Source organism: Phodopus roborovskii, unplaced genomic scaffold (assembly GCF_943737965.1).
Source record: "Phodopus roborovskii unplaced genomic scaffold, PHOROB, whole genome shotgun sequence".
Taxonomy (NCBI): domain Eukaryota; kingdom Metazoa; phylum Chordata; class Mammalia; order Rodentia; family Cricetidae; genus Phodopus; species Phodopus roborovskii.
In genome coordinates this window covers 7,278,813-7,297,160 of record NW_026126460.1, presented here as the reverse complement: position 1 = coordinate 7,297,160, position 18,348 = coordinate 7,278,813, and the positions used below count along the sequence as shown (strand labels likewise).

The following is an 18,348-nucleotide window of genomic DNA, read 5'->3' as shown; positions in this document are numbered from 1 at the left end:
GCTACATAGAAAAACCCTGTCTCGAAAAAAACAAAAAAGACATAACAAATAAGGAAAAATTACTGACCAATTCCCCTGCTAAACATAGATGCAAATGTTCTGAAAAACATGCCTGCAAACCAAATTGATGTTAACGAAAATGATCATTCACCATTAGCGAGGTAGGGATGGCTCAACATATGTAAATCAATATATGCAACAATCACATCAATACCCAAGGAGAGTTTTATCTCAACAGATGTAGAGTTTTGATGAAATCCAACATCCCTTCACAAAACCCCTGAAAAGACTAGGGATACAAAAAATATACTCAAAAGATACATATAACAAATATATAGCCAACATTAATTATACTAAATAGTTAAAAACTCAAAGCATTTCCACTAAAATCAAGAACAAGGCAAAGGCATTCACTTTCTTCTTTATTTTTGAGAGGTAGGTGTGTGTGTGTGTGTGTGTGTGTGTGTGTGTGTGTCTGTCTGTCTGTCTGTCTGTCTCTGGAGATCATGTGGGTCCGGAGGATAAAACTCAGGTTCATCAGGCTTGGAGGCAAGCCTGTTGAACACCTGTTGAGCCTGAAGGTAAGAGATCCCCTAATACAGGATCTCACTATGTAGCCTTGGCCTGCTTGAAACACCACTTGTCTCTGCCTTCCCAGTGCTGGGACTGATTAAAGGCATGTGCCACCACACTTAGCTCACTTTCTCCATTCTTACTCAATATACTGCTGAATGTTTTAGCTAGAGTAATGAGCCAAGAAGGCACGGGGATACAAAAAAGGAAAGGAAAAGGTCAAAGTATCCTATTGCAGATAATATCCTATATTTTAAACCTCCTAGCCATTAGAGAAATGCAAATGAAAACTACATTGAGATTATATCTCCCCAAAGTCAGAAGGGGCATAGTTTAGAAAACAAAAGCTGATGAGAAATAAGACAAAAGAGAAACCTTCTTTATACTGCTTCTAGGGATGTAAAGTCATCTAGTAACTGTGGAAATCAGTATGGACATTTCTAACAATAGATCTACCTAATGGTCCAACTATACCAATACTGAGTATTTACACCAAGGACCCAAGTCTGTACATCACAGGGTTATCTGCATATTAATATTTTTCAAGCACACTCACAAGAGTTAAGATATAGGACCAACATGGGTTGCTTCTCTATGTGTGACAGAGACAGATTTTTTTTTCAACCATGAAGAATAAAACTATGTCACTTATAGGAAAACAGATAAAACTAGAGATGATCAAATTAAGTGAATTACGAGACAGATACTGGGGTTAAAGCTGAAGATTAGATAAGCAAAGCGGTCAGCCTCAGACCAAAGAGGTGATCCTGTTCTCCAGACCACACTGCTCCTCAGACTCCACAGCTCCCCACCAAACCTCAGACTCCCATCTCCTCCTGCCTTATACTCCTCTCTAGTGCAGTGATTAAAGGTGTGGGGTCCCAAGTTCAGAGGTCACCTTTGTGTGAGCTTTGTTTCTCTTTTAGACTGGATCAATTTTGTGTAACTCGGGGTGGTCTTGAACTAAGAGAGATTTGTCTGCCTCTGTCTCCCTAGTGCTAGAATTAAAGGTGTGTACCAACACTGCCTGGCCTCTATGGCTAGCTAATGTGGTCAGCTTTGCACTCTGATCTTCAAGCAAGCTTTATTTGTTCAATAATAAACAAAATATCACGACAGGCATCCATTCACAAAACTATCAATTTAGGAAAGTCAAAGAATAGAGTTTACTCAATCAATGAGGAAGACTTAAAACAAGGAAGGAAATGGGGGATTTCAACAGAAACAAAAACAACCTTGGGTTTATCAACAGGACATCTAATTTAATGTAACATTTTGAGAGGGGCCTATACCTTTTCTATCTACAAAGTCTGGCATCTATAAATATAAAACTCTAGAAATTATAATTATATAGAAACATTCTTCAAATTAATTCTATAGAACTTTTTTTTTAAAAGATTTTATTTATTATGTATACAGTGGTCTGTCTGCATACCAGCAGAGGGCACCAGATCTCATTATACGCTACTATGTGGTTGCTGGGAATTGAACTCAGGACCTCTGGAAGAGCAGCCACTGCTCTTAACCTGTGAGATATCTCTCCAGCCCCACTAAACTTTTTCAGAATTCAAAAATAGCCAATTTTTATACTGGAAAGATTTAGGAGGGAAAAACATTACAGTGATAAATGAGTTTACTCATGGGTAGAAATTTGGTTTAGAGAATGCAAATAAAAATGAAGCTGTTACAATAAGACAAAATGTGGAAATGAAAGGAATGATTACTTTTCTGAACATCTGTTAAATTCACTATGAATGAATAGTAATTTCTCTGAAAGACAATAGTATCCATTGAAACCCAGGCTGGCCTGGAACATACTGTGTAGCCCATACTGGTCTTGAAATCAGTTCCTGCTCTAAGCCTGAATGCATGTGGATGAGTCACAATACCCAGTTTAGTAAAAATCTTCCAAGCTTCACTGCCATTCAACGTCTAAACAACCCAGAAGCCTCACAATACTTACCCCCAGTAACTGTGATGTACTTATCTGCACTGGAGAAGTCTAAGCATTTTATCTCTGCCCTGCAACAAAGTTCAGGGACTGATTCTGGGTATGCTTATGTGCTTAGCTTCTGTTTATCTAAGTGTCAAAATGAACTATCTAAAATAAACAGCACAGAAACCTTGCAGGCATGGGACAAATAACTGAATAGCTGAAGCAACAGTATCCTTTTCCCAGAACACAAATGCCTGAGGATAAACTGAACTATGATTTCAGAGTAGCTCTAGTTCATGTTCACTGTCCACCTCTTTCTTTCTTTCTTTCTTTCTTTCTTTCTTTCCTTTCCTTTTTTTTTTTTTTTTTTTTTTTTTTTTTTTTTTTGAAACAGGATTTCTCTGTAAAGCTTTGGAGCCTGTCCTAGAACTAGCTCTTGTAGACCAGGCTGGTCTCAAACTCACAGAGATCTGCCTGCCTCTGCCTCCCAAGTACTGGGATTAAAGGCATGCACCACCACCCGGACACTGTCCATCTTATTTTATTTTCTGAAAAAGTGTCCCAGAACCTAGAGCTCACCAAAGAGATGAGGCTAGCTAGCCCAAATCCAGACCACCTGTCTTTGCCTCCTTAGCAGTACAATTACTATACTGTGCATTTTTGTTTTACTTTGAGTACTACGGATCTAAACTCAGGTTCTCATATGCTTACTGGGCAAACATTTTATGAACTGAGTCATCTCAACCCCATGAATATCTTCCTTTAAAGAGTCTTTATTTTTATTTTGTATGGGTATGCATGTTTCCCCCACATGCCTAATACCTTTGGAGGCCAGAAGAGGGCATCATATCCCCTGGAACTGAAGTTACAAGGGGTTGTGAGGCACCACGTAGGTGCTGAGAAGTGAACCTAGGGCCTTTGCAAGAACATTAAGTGCTCTTAACCCTGAGTCATTTCTCCAGCCCCATGGATATATTATTTTAACAGGAATGCACCCCAGAAATTTACTATAAGCTTAATATTTTAAATTCAATTACAATAAATCAAGTAAAGACCTTTATTTTCCAATGTTACAATGAATCATTTTGTAAATTAAACAATCTCTTTTAAAGAATGGACTGAATATTGTCATAATTTCAAATTAAGAGCACACTGGGAGGTTAAAATTATCAGAAGACACCTTGAAGCATTTTTTGGATTTAATGCCATGCTGTACTCCTGAGAATTACAGATATCAGCATTCAGCAATGTTCCAGAACATAAGATCAATATATAAAAATCAACTATTTCTACCCATTAGCAGCACACAATCCAAAAGTAACAGCAAGATTCATACCCTAAAAACTAAAAACATTACTGAAAAACATTAAAGCTCTTAGCGAACATTTCATTTACATAGAATGTCAAGAAAAATGCTGTGGATGGCAAAACTCCCCAAACTTATCTGCTTATTCAATGCAATTCCAATCAAACAGCAGTTTCCTTTCCTGCAAAACTAGCAAGTAGCTTTTAAAACTTATATTGACATAAAAAGAACCCAGAACAGCTAAAATAATCTGACCAAAAAAATAAAGTTGGATGATTTCCAAACCTACTGCAAATCATCCAATGAAGACAGTGTGATATTCTCATGAAGAAAAACAGGTACATCTGTGGAACAGAAATTGGCGATTCAGATATACACCCTTAACTTATGTGGTAAATTAATTAAATGTTTTTGTTTTGAGACAAGGTGTAACCCAGGCTGGTTCTGAGTTTGTGATAGTCATGCCTCAGCCTCCTAATGGCTGGGTAACAGGCATATACTAGCATGTCCAGCTTGGTGAACTTATTTTTAAGACAATGCCAAGATAATATGAGGAAAAAATTAATCTTTCTAACAGTGTTTCAACTGGATAACCATGTACAAAACAACAAAGTTGAAGCCTCCTAGTTTCAAATCATTAACAAAATTAACAAATTAACTACAAATAACTCAAAGATTCTAAAATTCTATATAATCTTCAGAAAAAAAGCAGATACCCAACACATCTTTGTGACCCTGGAGTATGAAACAATATTGTACTATAGCAGTAAAGTCACAGCACAGAAGGTAAAACAGGAAAACTAAACTTTATCAAAATCTATAATTTCTGTGCTTCAGAATATACATACCAACCAGAAAATAAAAACAACTCACAGAATGGGGATGATAATAATAGGGAACTGATGCCCATTACATAAAAAAACTTAACACTTCCAACATATATGCCAGCAATTGTACTCCTAGAAATATAACCAACAAAAACTAGTACATGTCCATTGATAACCATATTGCTCATAATGTTGAAAAGTAGAGACAACCAATTATCTATCAACTAATGATAATTCAAAAGTGAAACAAGGATTTAGGATATGACTCAACATTTAAAGTGCTTGCTGCAGGAGCATAGGGACTTTGGTTCAGATCCTTAGTACCTGTGTTTTATTGCATGGTAACAAGCACCTGCACTCCCAAGCTAGGAGATAGAGACATAAGAACCTTAGGGATTGTTGAGTCAGCCAGTCTAGTCAATTAGTGACCTTCAGGTTCTGTGAGAGACCCTGTTGCAAAAAATAAGGTGGAGAATAATAGAGTAAAACACCAACATCAACCTCTGACCTATACGCACAAATAGACACACAATTAATGCTACAACATTGATGAATCTTGAAAGCATGTCCAGTGAAATAAGCCAAACACAAAAGGACACATATTACTTAATCAAATGCCTTTAATCCCAGTACTTGAGAGGCAGAAGCAAGCAGATTTCTGTCAGTTTGAGGTTAGCCCGGTCTACAAAGCCAGTTCCAAGACAGACAAGGCTACACAAAGAAACCCTGTCTCAGAAAAAGAGCTGAGTTAGGATTCCCCAGGCCTCACTGATTGGCCAGCCAGATTAGCTGAATCAATGAGTTCCAGGTTTAATGACAGATTCTGTCTCAAAAATAGTGGACACCTAACAGAGATTCCTGGCCTCCACATGCACACCAGTGCACACACACACACAAACACAGGCACAACACATAGAGGAAAAAAGTGAGGAATGGAGGACAAAAAGTAACTATAGCTGGTGGGGGCATGCCTTTAATCCCACACTGGGGAGGCAGAGGTAGTCCGAACTCCATGAGTTACGGGACAGCCAGAGCTACACAAAGAGACCCTATCTTGAAAAACAAAAACAAAACAAATCAACAACAACAACAACAAAAAAAAAACCCAACAACATAAAAAATATAACTATGATTTATATACTCAACTGTTTATACTTATTAGCCTTATAAGATAATTCCTTGCTGCAGGGATGTTCCATGAACTGTAAGAAGTTTAGCAGCTTTTATCCAGCTAATTAAGCAACCAGTCACTACAACCAGTAATACTTCCATTCATTCTTACAAACCCACCCCTGGCTAAAACCACTAAGATAGTCTGGGCATGGTAATGAATGGACTTTAATCCTAGCACTGCACCCCTGAAGCAGAGACAGGCATATCTGTGAGTTCAAGGTCAACCAGGTCCACATAATGAGTTCCAAGCCATCCAGGGCTATATGGAGAGAGTCTATCTGGGGGGGGGGGGGAGACACCCACTATAGTAATGGAATGAAACAGTATGTTACAGAATAACCTTAAATTACCAATGATAAACCATTACCTCATGTTACATATTAACAATTTCCTACTTACTTGTAAAGATAGTTAATCTTTGTGATCTAAAAATAAACAATATTTTCAACTACAAAATAAAAACAATCTTAGGGAACTTTTCTGATTGCAAAAAACTCTTCAAAAACCATCTATTTCTTCATTTGGGGGGGGAGATTAACTACTGTCATTTAAAATCCAACTTACCATATTATATTATGCTAGTTCTTTTATATATCTCATCATTTTTAATAACAATCTTCATAAACATACATATAATGTATAAACATGAAAGTAGAAAGTACTGGTACTTACAAATAAATAAAATACTTTTGAAAGTATATAGAAACTAATAAAACAGCTGCAAAAACTTCACTATATATTCTCATACTATTAGAATTTTAAAATAAATGTATATTTTACATGTTCATTTAAAAATCATTTCAATCAACCCAAACTATAAGTTGTTCTTGTATGAACATTCAAAGAGGCTCATCATCTGCCCAATTTTACTAGAAAGTGATACAAAATTCATATTTATTTTATTCTAAAGACTTAATGTTAGCACCAGCCCTGTTTTTTTATGTATTGTATATATACTCTTATACATAAACATACTTGTTTTAAGACAGGAACTTAGCCAGTCAGTGGTGGCACATGCTTTGTCCCAACACTCAGGAAGGAGAGGCAAGCAGATCTCTGAGTTCAAGGCCAGCCTGGTCTACAGAGCAAGTTCCAGGACAGACAGGATCACACAGAGAAACCCTGTCTCAAACCCTTCCACCCAAAAGTTAATATAACAGATATTTAATGACTCATGTACTGGAAAGGAAATCTTGAACAAGAGAAATATCATGAATGAAAGCTGGGGAAACTGTGTTAAGTTCCAATAACCATAAATAGTTCAAATGTTGCTGGAATGCACAATAGAAAAAGAGTATTATTAGAAAGCAGTACTGCAAATTAAGCAGGAACCAGGTGACAGGCTTGCCACAAGAATTATGGATCCAAACTGAACTAGAATAGGGTTTGACATTACACAATCAAAATTAACAACTATTCTGCATAAATTCCTTAGCCTTTTGAATATCTCAACCATACAACAGGACTAAGAAAAAATCCTCCAGGAATGTTACAAATATGAGTTTTAGATGTTTCAAATGTTTCAGTTGTTTCTAGATAATGTTACTTAGAACTGACAGGATTGCAGTGGTGCCTAGTTGGACATTCTGGTACCTAAACATGTGGGAAGAAGGAGGGGAATAACCAAGAACCAAAGATCATTCTAAAAACCTAAGCAATAACTTAGTCAGAAAAAAAAAAAAAAAGAGAAAGAATAGCTCAGAAGGGAAAAGTGTCAGTATAGAAATAAACACAATGCTGTGTGGGCATATGAAAACATTTCCAGAAGCACATTAAAAAATGGTGCCAGGTGGTGGTGGCGCACGCCTTTGATTCCAGCACTTGAGGGGCAGAGGCAGGCAGATCTCTGTGAGTTTGTGGCCAGCCTGGTCTACAAGAGCTAGTTCCATGATAGTTTCCAAAGCCACAGAGAAACTGTCTCGAAAAATCAAAAAAGAAAAAAAAAGAAAAAAAAGAAAAAAAGGAGTATTTATGATGGACCTGAAGAAAAAAAGATACCAAAAAACTAGAATGAGGGCTGTAACTGAGTCCATGTAAACAAGAAGGGTTAGGGAGGGGTAAAATTAGCAAGGCTGAATATATTAAGCTCCTCTTTGCGCAAGTAAAATGCACTACACCTATACCTGGGTAAGATCAGCTGTTCAAAAACATAGACAAATACATCAGTAATAGAAAAGATGGATGAAACAATAAGAATTACTTCTTAAAGACAGTTATGATGGTACACACCTATAATCCCAGCAACTAGGAGGCAAAGGCAGGAGTATCTGGAGTTCAAGTTCATCCATGACTACACAAAGTTCAATGTTAACCTGGGCTACTGGAAACTCCATCTCTAAATCAAACAAATAATAAATAAATCATTTTCTAAAATGCTACATTAGAAGTATAATACAATTTTTAGCCAGCAAAGTACTGTGAAGATGAGAAATGTGTAAATGAAGAAAAGAAATTACAGTATATCCTACCTCCCTCCCCTCTCCCCCAGAACTCCCAATTTGCTCAGGAGCTCTTGTCCCTTTCCCCTTCTCTGATGGACTATGTGTGTCTCTCTTAGGGTCCTCCTTGTTTCCTAGCTTCTCTGGTGGTGTGGGTTGTAGGCTGGTAATCCTTTGCTCTATGTCTAACTAATATATATATATATATGAGTGAATACATACTATGTGTGTCTTTCTGTGACTGGGTTACCTCACTCAAGATGGTTTCTTCTAGTTCCACCCATATGCCTGTGAATTTCATTGTTTTTTTTTCCCACTGAATAATACTCCATTGTGTAAATGTATCACAGTTTCTTTATCCATTCTTCAGTTGAGGGGCATCTAGGTTGCTTCCAGGTTTTGGCTACTACAAATAATGCTGCTATGAACATAGTTTGAACAGATGTCCTTGTATGAATGTGCATCTTTTGGGTATATGCCTAAGAATGGAATTGCTGGGTCCTGTGGTAGATTGATTCCCACTTTCCTGAGGAACCACCATACTGATATCCAAAGTGGCTGTACAAGTTTGCACTCCTACCAGAAGTAGAAGAGTGTTCCCCTTTCTCCACATCCTCTCCAGCATAAACTGTCATTGGTGTTTTTTTATTTTAGCCATTCTGACAGGTGTTAAGATGGTATCTTAGAGTTGTTTAGATTTGTATTTCCATGATAGCTAAGGATGTTGAGCACTTTCTTAAGTGTCTTCGGCCATTTTAGATTTCTCTATTGAGAATTCTCTATTTAGTTCTGTACCCCACTTTTTAATTGGACTATTTGGTGTTTTTAGTGACTAACTTCTTGAGTTCTCTGTATATTTTGGAAATCAGCCCTCTGTTGGGCTGCAGTTTTGTCTTGTTGACTGTGTCCTTTCTCTTACAAAGCTTCTCAGTTTCAGGAGGTATCATTTATTAATTGTTGATCTCAGTGTCTGTGCTACTGGTGTTATGTTCAGGAAGCAGTCTCCCGTACCAATTCGTTCAAGGGTCCCACTTTCTCTTCTAAGAGGTTCAGTGTGGCTGAATTTATGTTGAGGTCTTTGGTCCATTTGGACTTCAGTTTTGTGCATGGTAACAAAGATCTATCTGCAGTCTTCTACAAGTCAGCATCCAGTTATTCCAGCCCCATTTGTGGAAGATACTTTCTTTTTTCCATTGAATAATTTTAGTTTGTCAAAAATCAGGTGTTCATAGGTGTGTGGATTAATATCAGGGTCTTCAATTTGATTCCATTGGTCTACCTGGCATTCCTTTCTCCACTTTCTATTTTCTTAGGTCTCCTTAGTTAGGTATCTTACTGTCACAGTTTTTACAATGTTCTGAACCGGAACCCCTAAAGGCACCTACCCATCTCTATCCTAAACTGTGATTTCCTTAGATACTATCCTTTTATAATAAAGGGACCAAACTACCAGGAAGCAACAAAGTAACTAAGAAATAAAGAACTCACAATTTTTTCCTCTTGATCTCTGTGAGTTCCAGATACCCAGGGCTATGTATAGACACCCTGTCTCAAAAACAAAATCTTCATCTTAGGGTTTACAAAATACTATTCCCTGGACTCAATACAACTAATGTAATCACATCAACTCTGTTGCCTGTACCAGGGCAACACAAGACCAGCCCTATCAGTAATCAGACAAGAAAGGCAGAATGGTTCATGGGGCTCTATCATTTATTTCTGAACTACTAGCTTTCAATAGATTCTAGGAAAGGGAATCACAATCTTTAACTCTACTGAGACCACCAGACTACGATGGATAACTCCAAGTCACACAGATGGCCCTGGTTATCTTGGTAGGTCACAAAGCAGACATGAATGTGAAAGACCTGTGGGGGTGGAGGGAGTTTGGGCAGGGAAGGGCAGAGGAAACGGGAGGTGAGAGTGGTACTGTAACTAACTCAGGTCACCTGTAAGTGTAACTGAGGCAGTAATCACTGAGCTATCTCCCTAACTCCCTCTTTTTATTTTTCATTTTTATATTTTGCAGTGCTGGGGAAATCAAACACAGAACCGTTGGCAGGCCAGGCAAGCACTCTACTACTGACATATGCTCCAAGTCTTTTTTACTAGTTTTAATGTCTATTAAATTTTTGCCACATATGCCTTATTTTCTCTATCATAAATAATAACCAAAAACAGAAAATTAATTACTCAACTCCAATTTTAAGAATGGAGTGATAGCCGGTGGTGGTGGTACATGCCTTTAATCCCAGCACTAGGGAGGCAGAGGCAGCAGGAGCTCTATAAATTCAGGGCCAGCCTGGTCTACAGAGCCTGTCCAGGACAGGCTCCAGAGCTACAGACAAATCCACCTGCTTCTGCTTCTGCTGGGATTAAAGGTGGTTGCCACCACCGCCAGGCCAAATCTTCATTATCTAAGGCATGTATGTATGTATGTATGTATGTATGTATGTATGTATGTATGTATGTATGTATACAACATTCTGCCTTCATGTATTCCTGCAGGCCAAAAGAGAGCACCAAATCTCATTATAGATGGTTGTGAGTCACCATGTGATTGCTGGGAATTGAACTCAGTACCTCTGGCAGAGCAGTCAGTGTGCTTTTAACCTTTGAGCCATTTCTCCAGCCCCCCAAGGCTACTATTTTCTGCCTAAAGAAAAAAGCCTTGGTCAGTCATGCTGGCAAATCAAATGCATTTAATCCCAGCACTTAGGAGGCAGAGGCAGGCAGATCTCTGTAAATTCAGGGCCTGTCTGGTATACAAATCAAGTTCCAGGATAGTCAGAAACTCTGTCTGGAAAAAACACAGAAAGAGGGGGGTGGGGCTTAATAGCCAAGAACAATGCTTAAGGCCTAAGCCAATATAACCTCTAAGGATAGCTTTTCTCCTTTCCCACCTGCAAACCCACAATTTTCTAGGCTCACACCTACCTGTAGGTGTTGACTGATTTTACAAATGAAATTAGGAGGTAATTGAAAGTGGGGCTTGAATATGCTATGGTCCATTTTCACAGATATGGAACATTCTGGCTATCTGTAGAGACTATTCATAAAACTTTTGTTTTTGTTTTGTAGCCCTGGCTGGCCTGGAAATCACTGTATAGACAGACCAGGCTGACCATGAAGTCAGAGAGATCCACCTGCTTCTGCCTTTGCCTCCTAAGTGCTGGGATTAAAGGGCAGAACCAACACACACCTAACTCCGAATACCTACTTGTACATCTAAACAGACTACATAAAAATTCCACTTTTAAAAACTATAGCCAAAAACACTGAATAAAAAAAAAAAAAAAACTGGCAACATGAGCCTGGCAGTGGTAGCTCCTGCCTTTAATGCCAGAACCTGGGAGGCAGGGGCAAGTGGATCTCTATGAGTTCAAGCGTGGTCTATAGAATGAGTTCCAGGATTGCCAGAGCTATACACACACACACACACACACACACACACACACACAAAGCCTATCTCAAAAAAAGTTGCCAACAGTGCAATTTTAGTGCAGTAGAATCTGAATAATAACAAATTATAGGATCACATCTATAGTTTCTGTCCTTGGAATTATGCCCAAAAGTAAATAGTAGCATTAGTCCTAAATTACTAACAAATATTCTTTTGTCATTTCTGATACTGTCTGTAGCATGTAACAGTTGGACTTCAAGTGATGGTTTCAGTGAAGTAGAAATACATTCATATACATAGAGATAAAATTTTAAAAATGAAGTAAATTGAGAATTCTTTCAGTATCTTTAATGATCTTATAAAATACTTTTCTTAACAATTTTAAAGTAAAATTTATCAAGGATGAATGAATTTTGCCTAACAAAATGCCTCAATAATAAACATAAACTTGGGGACATTATCACTTCCTTCTCTGGTAAGAATTTTTCTTCTGTCCCCTTAAATATGTTCAGAATTACAAAAGAAACGTCTGTCTTTGTCAAGTTTTTATTTTGAAAACACTTGAAACTTACAAAAATTAATGGTTTTTGTAGACATTCTCTCAATTGTCCTTAATGTTAACATATTATGTAATCACAGTACAACTGTAGAATTTAGGTGTGTAGTTAGTTCATTCATTCATTTGTTCTTTAGTTATTTGAGGGTCTCATAATATTGCTGAGAATGACCTTGAGTTCCTGACCTTCCTTCCTCCATTTCCCAGGTACTGGGACTACAAATGTGAACTATGACACCTGGTTTTATGCAGTATGAGGGATTGAACCAAGAGCTTCATCTATGCCAGGCACACACTTTGCCAACAGAGCTACATCTCTAGCCATCTTGTCTTTAATCTTAGTTTTCTGAATCAGGATAGTCTTTTCTTCCCCTACTTTTTCAGCATAGTTGTTATTCACTTATAATCAGCTTCATTTGTTACTATTGATATAACTTTTGTATTCTCCCCACATCCTGGTTGACCTGCATGATTTATTTACTATGGAGCTCATATACCTACTTTAATGAACATTTAAGAAGAGAACTGTTTCTTCAACTAATAATTGGGACAAACATTCACTTAGTTCTTAGTAATAATGGATCAATTCAAGACATTCCAGACATGTCTAAACATAAGACTCTGTGTCTTAGTGTTCTAAAATGATAATGTAATAAAAACAAGATAAAGATGCAGATAAAAACACAAAAAATACTTATACAACCATTGTTTTATGATTCCCTTGTGTTTCCAAGATAGTTCAAATGGAATTCGAAATAAAAACATGGGTAATCTTCCTGTTTCCTTGTAGATCCTACGCCCTATTTCCTGTTTCTTTAAAATCTCAAGATAGAACATTGATTAGAGTGCCTGGAAAGGCCTCATTCTTACAAGAATCTGAATTTGTATTTTTAAAACACTTGTATGTATCTTACATGGCAGGGACAATGCTAAAGGTTTCGTATATATTTATCTGAGAGCATTGGAAAAGACCTATTAACTCTGGTATGACTCACACTGATTTGTCCAATACCTGACCGTATCTCACTATGTCAATATAGTCAACATCTGGTGATAAGGAAAAGCTAAGAACAGAAAAATTTTTTAAGAGTAGGGATGCACTCAGGAAGCTGAGGCAGGAGGATTACTATGACTCTAAGGCCATTCTGGGCTATATATTAAGTCAAAGTCAGCTGTAATACAGAGCAAAAATGTCTCAAAACAATACTGTCAAGACCAATCCTTTATGGGAAGCAATTTAACCAACTTGTATGATTAAGTAGATATTTAACAGTGGGAACTAAGAAGCAGCCATAAGTATATGCTTCCTGTGAAGAAATGAGAATATGAAATTATTTTGCCACCTAAAAAGTTCAAAGGTAAAAATCACTCCATAAAAGTATTTTATTGAGCATCCCAGGTTTGATCATAGTCAAGAACTATATTATTATTTTCACACAACAGAGGGATTTGGCTTTTCTCAATTAATCCTATTTGTGAAATGCTGTTAAAAGAATCTTTGCACAATAAAATGTGAACACAATATTACTAAGAAATATAATGAACAATGGGACTCAAAAACACGTGCTGCTCTTTTAGAGGACCAGGATTTGGTTCCAACACCCACATGGCAGCTTACACCCTCCTATAATTCTAGTTCCAAGGGTTCCAACACCTTCTGGCCTCTTGTAGGTGTGAGACATGCTCTCTACCAAATGAGCCACATCCCTAGCTCAAGTCAAATGTTTATGTCTGGGGTCTGGATGGCTCAGTGATTAAGAGCACTTACTCCTCTGTCAGAGGGCATAGATTCAGTTTCTAGTACCCACGTGGATGCTTACTGCCATCTGTAACTCCAATTCCAGAGATCTGACATCCTCTTCTAATCAACTCTGACCTCTGTGTGCTCACGTACACATAAAATAAAAGAAGTATTTTTCTATCTGCATTTTCAATAAGCACTTCACAAATACAAAAAAAAAAAAAATGGCAAAATTCATTGAGAACGGTCTAAATTTTTTAATTACTCTAAGTATTATTTTTCTATCTGCATTTTAATGAGCATTACACAATATAAAGAATGTCAGCCAGGCATTGGTGGTGCATACCTTTAATCTCAGCACTCAGGAGGCAGAGGCAGGAGATCTCTGTGAGTTCAAGGCCAGCCTGGTTTACAGAGTTAGTTGTAGGACAGGCTCCAAAGCAATACAGAGAAACCCTGTCTGGAAAAACAAAACAACAACAACAACAACAACAAGAAAAAAAATGTCAAAATTCATGTGAATAGTCTACATTTTTTTTATTATTCTTTTCTTCAAATAATATTAAATGGTAAGTTTTAAGAATATGATTTATCAAAAAAGAGACCATAAAAGAAAGAGAAAAGCTAGGTATTTTAGGGCCTTTGACAGCTCTCATTTCCTGCTCTTTGAATAAGAGGGCCACAGTTTTGTTTTCCCTTAGACCACACAATGATGTAGGCACCCTGCCAACACTCAACCTTTCCTTGTCTGGACTTCTAATGAGTGAATAAAAAAGTATGATGGCTTAGAAAATAACCATTCAGCAATAGTCACTACTCCATCTGATTTTCTTTTCAGGCTTTAGGGCCACAAAACTTCATTAGTATCCAAATTACAATATAATAAAAAACTGGAGACCAATATTCTAAATGAAGCTCAAAAAACGTCCAGATGGTATGACAGTAAAAGTTAGCAAGGAAAAGAAACAGCCTATAAAACAACTGAATCACAATAGTTTATTTTTTCTACTTTATTAATGTTTTAATTAAAAATATTGACCAGAAGTTCATACAATCAGTTCTGTGAAACATATACAATACAAAATAAAGTTGCCTTTAAAAATATAAGACAAAAAAATAGGGAGCAGAGAGATGGCTCAGTGGTTAAGAGCACTGGCTGTTCTTCCAAGGGTCCTGAGTTCAATTCCCAACAACCACATGGTGGCTCACAACCATCTATAATAGGATCTTATACCTTCTTCTGTCATGCAGGTATATTTGCAATTAGAGCACTCATTTACATAACACACATGAATAAATAAATCTTTTAAAAAATAAATAATATTTAAAACTAGAGTAAAGTTGCTTTTAAAAAAACCTAGAGTCACTACAGAGATTCATTTATGTGTTTGTATATGTTTTGTAAGTGTATGTGCTCATGCCTGTGTGTGTAGATGTTCTGGTAACAGAAGGAAAAGAACATAGAATTCACTATGGGCTGGAGAGATGACTCAGTGGTTAAGAGCACTGGCTGCTCTTCCAGAGGACCCAGGGTTCAATTCCCAGCACGCACATGGCAGCTAACTGTAACTCCAAGATCTAACTCTCTGACATAGACGTACATGCAGACAAAACACCAATTAAAATACAAATAAACTATTTTGACAGGAAGTGGTGGTGCAGGCCTTTAATTCCAGCACTTAGTTAACAGAGGCAGGCAGATCTGAGTTCAAGGACAGCCTGGTCTGCAAAGTGAGCTCAGGACAGCCAGGGCTACACAAAGAAAAAAAACTCTGTTGGGGAGAAGGGGTATTTTTTGAGATTACATTTATTTGCTTGTGTGTATAGTACATGTGTAGGTACACACATATGCCATAGTGCACATGTGGTCAGAGGAAAACTTGCAGGAGCTGGTTCTCTCCTTCCACTTAGGAAGGACCACTCTGTAGGTCCCAGAGATTGAACTAAAGTGGTCAAATTTGCAGTCAAGGCCAAGCCTGACAATATGAGTTTGATGCTCAGAATCTTTGTGGTAAAAAGAACCTACTCCTGAAATTTATCATTGGATCTCCAGAGTGCACCAAGGAATATACACACACATCCCCACACTAAAACAAACAAATAAATGCAAAAAATAATGTAAATATGGGATATGGGACTAGGGAGTATAGGTCCATTGTAGAGTCCTTTCCTAGAATGTACAAGACTCTGCATTCCATACCAGCACTAAAAAGAAAAAAAGAAAAAAAAAGTACAGGGGCTGGAGAGATGGTTCAGTGGTTAATAAGTATTGGTTATTCTTTCAAAGGACCTGGGTTCAATTCTAGCACCCACATGGTAGTTCACAACCATCTGTAACTCCCGTTCCAGGGGATCCAAAATCCAATCCTCTCCTCTGGCCTCCTTGGGTACCAGGCATGTGGTACATAGCCATACATACAGGCAAAGCACTCATAAACATTGTTTGTTTAAGTGTGTGTGTGTGAGAGTGAGTGAACGCTAAAACAAAATGGATCAAGGGTTAAGAGCACTGGCTGCTCTTCCAAAGGACCAGGGTTCAATTCCCAGCACCCACATGGAAACTAATAACCGTCTGTAACTCCAACCCCAGGAAATCTAATGCCCTATTCTGGTCTCCCCAGGCAGTGCACCAGACATACATGCAAGCAAAACACCCACACACAAAATAAAATTAGATAAAATCTTTAAAAAAAAACATTTTATGAAAAATTACAAAATTGAAGATAAAATTCATTAATAACAGAACTGTTTAACATTTTGGCAAATTTAGTTTTTGGCTTAGCACAAGACTTGCTTGGTATTTTTGAGACAAGAGTTTCTCTGTGTAGCCCTGGCTGTCCTGGAACTCACTCTGTAGACCAGGCTGGCATTGAATTCACAGAGATCCGCCTGCCTCTGCCTCCAAGTGATGTGTCCTAGTTTCCTTTCCTGACAAAAAGAAACTTGAGAAAGGGTTTCTTCACCTTTACAATTCTAGGTTATAATCTACCCCTGCAGGAAAGCCAATGAGTACCTTACAGCAACCAATCACATCTAGAGTCAAAATCAGAGAGAAAAATAAATACATGAATGCCTGCTAGTGCTTGGACACATCCCTTCACTTTTACTGTCCATGATCCCCTCCCTAAGACATGGTGCCACCCATAGTGGGCCAGGTCTTCCCATATCAATTAACATTGAGTAATTGAGACAATACCCCACAGATACACTCACAAACCAACCTGGTCTAGACAATCCCTCACTGAGCTTCTGTTCTCAGGTGACTGTACATTATCTTAAGTCAACAACTTAAACTAGACACCAGGGCTGGAAAAATGGGTCAGCAGTTAACAGTACTGACTGCTCTTTCACAGAATACAGGTTCAATTCCCAACACCTATATATCAGCTCACAACTCTTGTGCCAAGAGATCTGACACTCTTCTGACCTGTGAGGGTATCAGGCATGTAAGTGATACATAAGCATGCCAGCAAAACACCACATACATTAAAAAAGAAAATTTTTGAAACAACTACCATATTCAGTAAAAGGTTTTAATGTTTTATTTAAGTACATCCTCACAAAATATTTCTTCCCTTTTGGGGGGAGGGTGATGGTAGTGGTGGCATTGTTTTAGAGGGGACTTCTCATATAGCCCTGACTGTCCTATAACTCTCCACCTGCCTCTCGTTTCTGCATGCATATATAAAAGAACTGTACCACCAGACTGGCTTTTTTTATTTTATCGTATTTTATGTTATTGACATAGGATCTCATTATGTCTCCCCAACTGTCCTGGAATTCACAAAATCTACCAGCTTTACACTCAGCCCTCTTACTCTTTTTTGTTTTGTTTTGTTTGCTGATTTTTTTTTTTGTTTGTTTGTTTTTTTGAGACAGGGTTTCTCTGTGTACCCCTAGCTGTCCTGGAATTCTCTCTGTAGACCAGGCTGGCCTCAAACTCAGCCACCCACTTGTCTCTGACTCCAGGGTACTGGGATTCAAGGCATGTGCCACCACCACCAGGCAAGTTTCTATTTCTTTTAAATAGGAAAAAAAGAATTAGTCTGTTTAAAATTACACAGGAAAATGACAGAAGTTGGTAAAGTGGTAGTGCATTACTTGAGTCCCAGCACACTGGGGGAGGGGGGCTCAGAAGCAGGCAGATTCTGAGTTTGAGACCAGCCTGTTCTACAGAGTTCCAGGACAGCCTGGGCTAAATAGAAAACCCTGTCTTGAAAAGCTAAAAGAAAATAATAATAATAATAATGATGATGATGATGAAGGAAAAATAAGCAAATTTTGTTATCAATATTGTTTCTTGTTAACAAAAAAATAACAAGAGAGCTTAAGAGGCCTAAATTAATTCCAAAAGTCTGTTAAACCTACTTGATACAACAAAAATCTATGTTACTA

The 18,348-nt window shown here is 37.7% G+C and overlaps 1 protein-coding gene across 2 annotated transcripts in view; it reads right to left on the bottom strand.

The window, feature by feature from the left end:
- The window catches only part of Bmpr2 (bone morphogenetic protein receptor type 2), a 93,052-nt gene that overhangs the window by 53,237 nt on the left and 21,467 nt on the right, over positions 1-18,348 (bottom strand). The gene's annotated exons all lie outside the window — the stretch shown is intronic.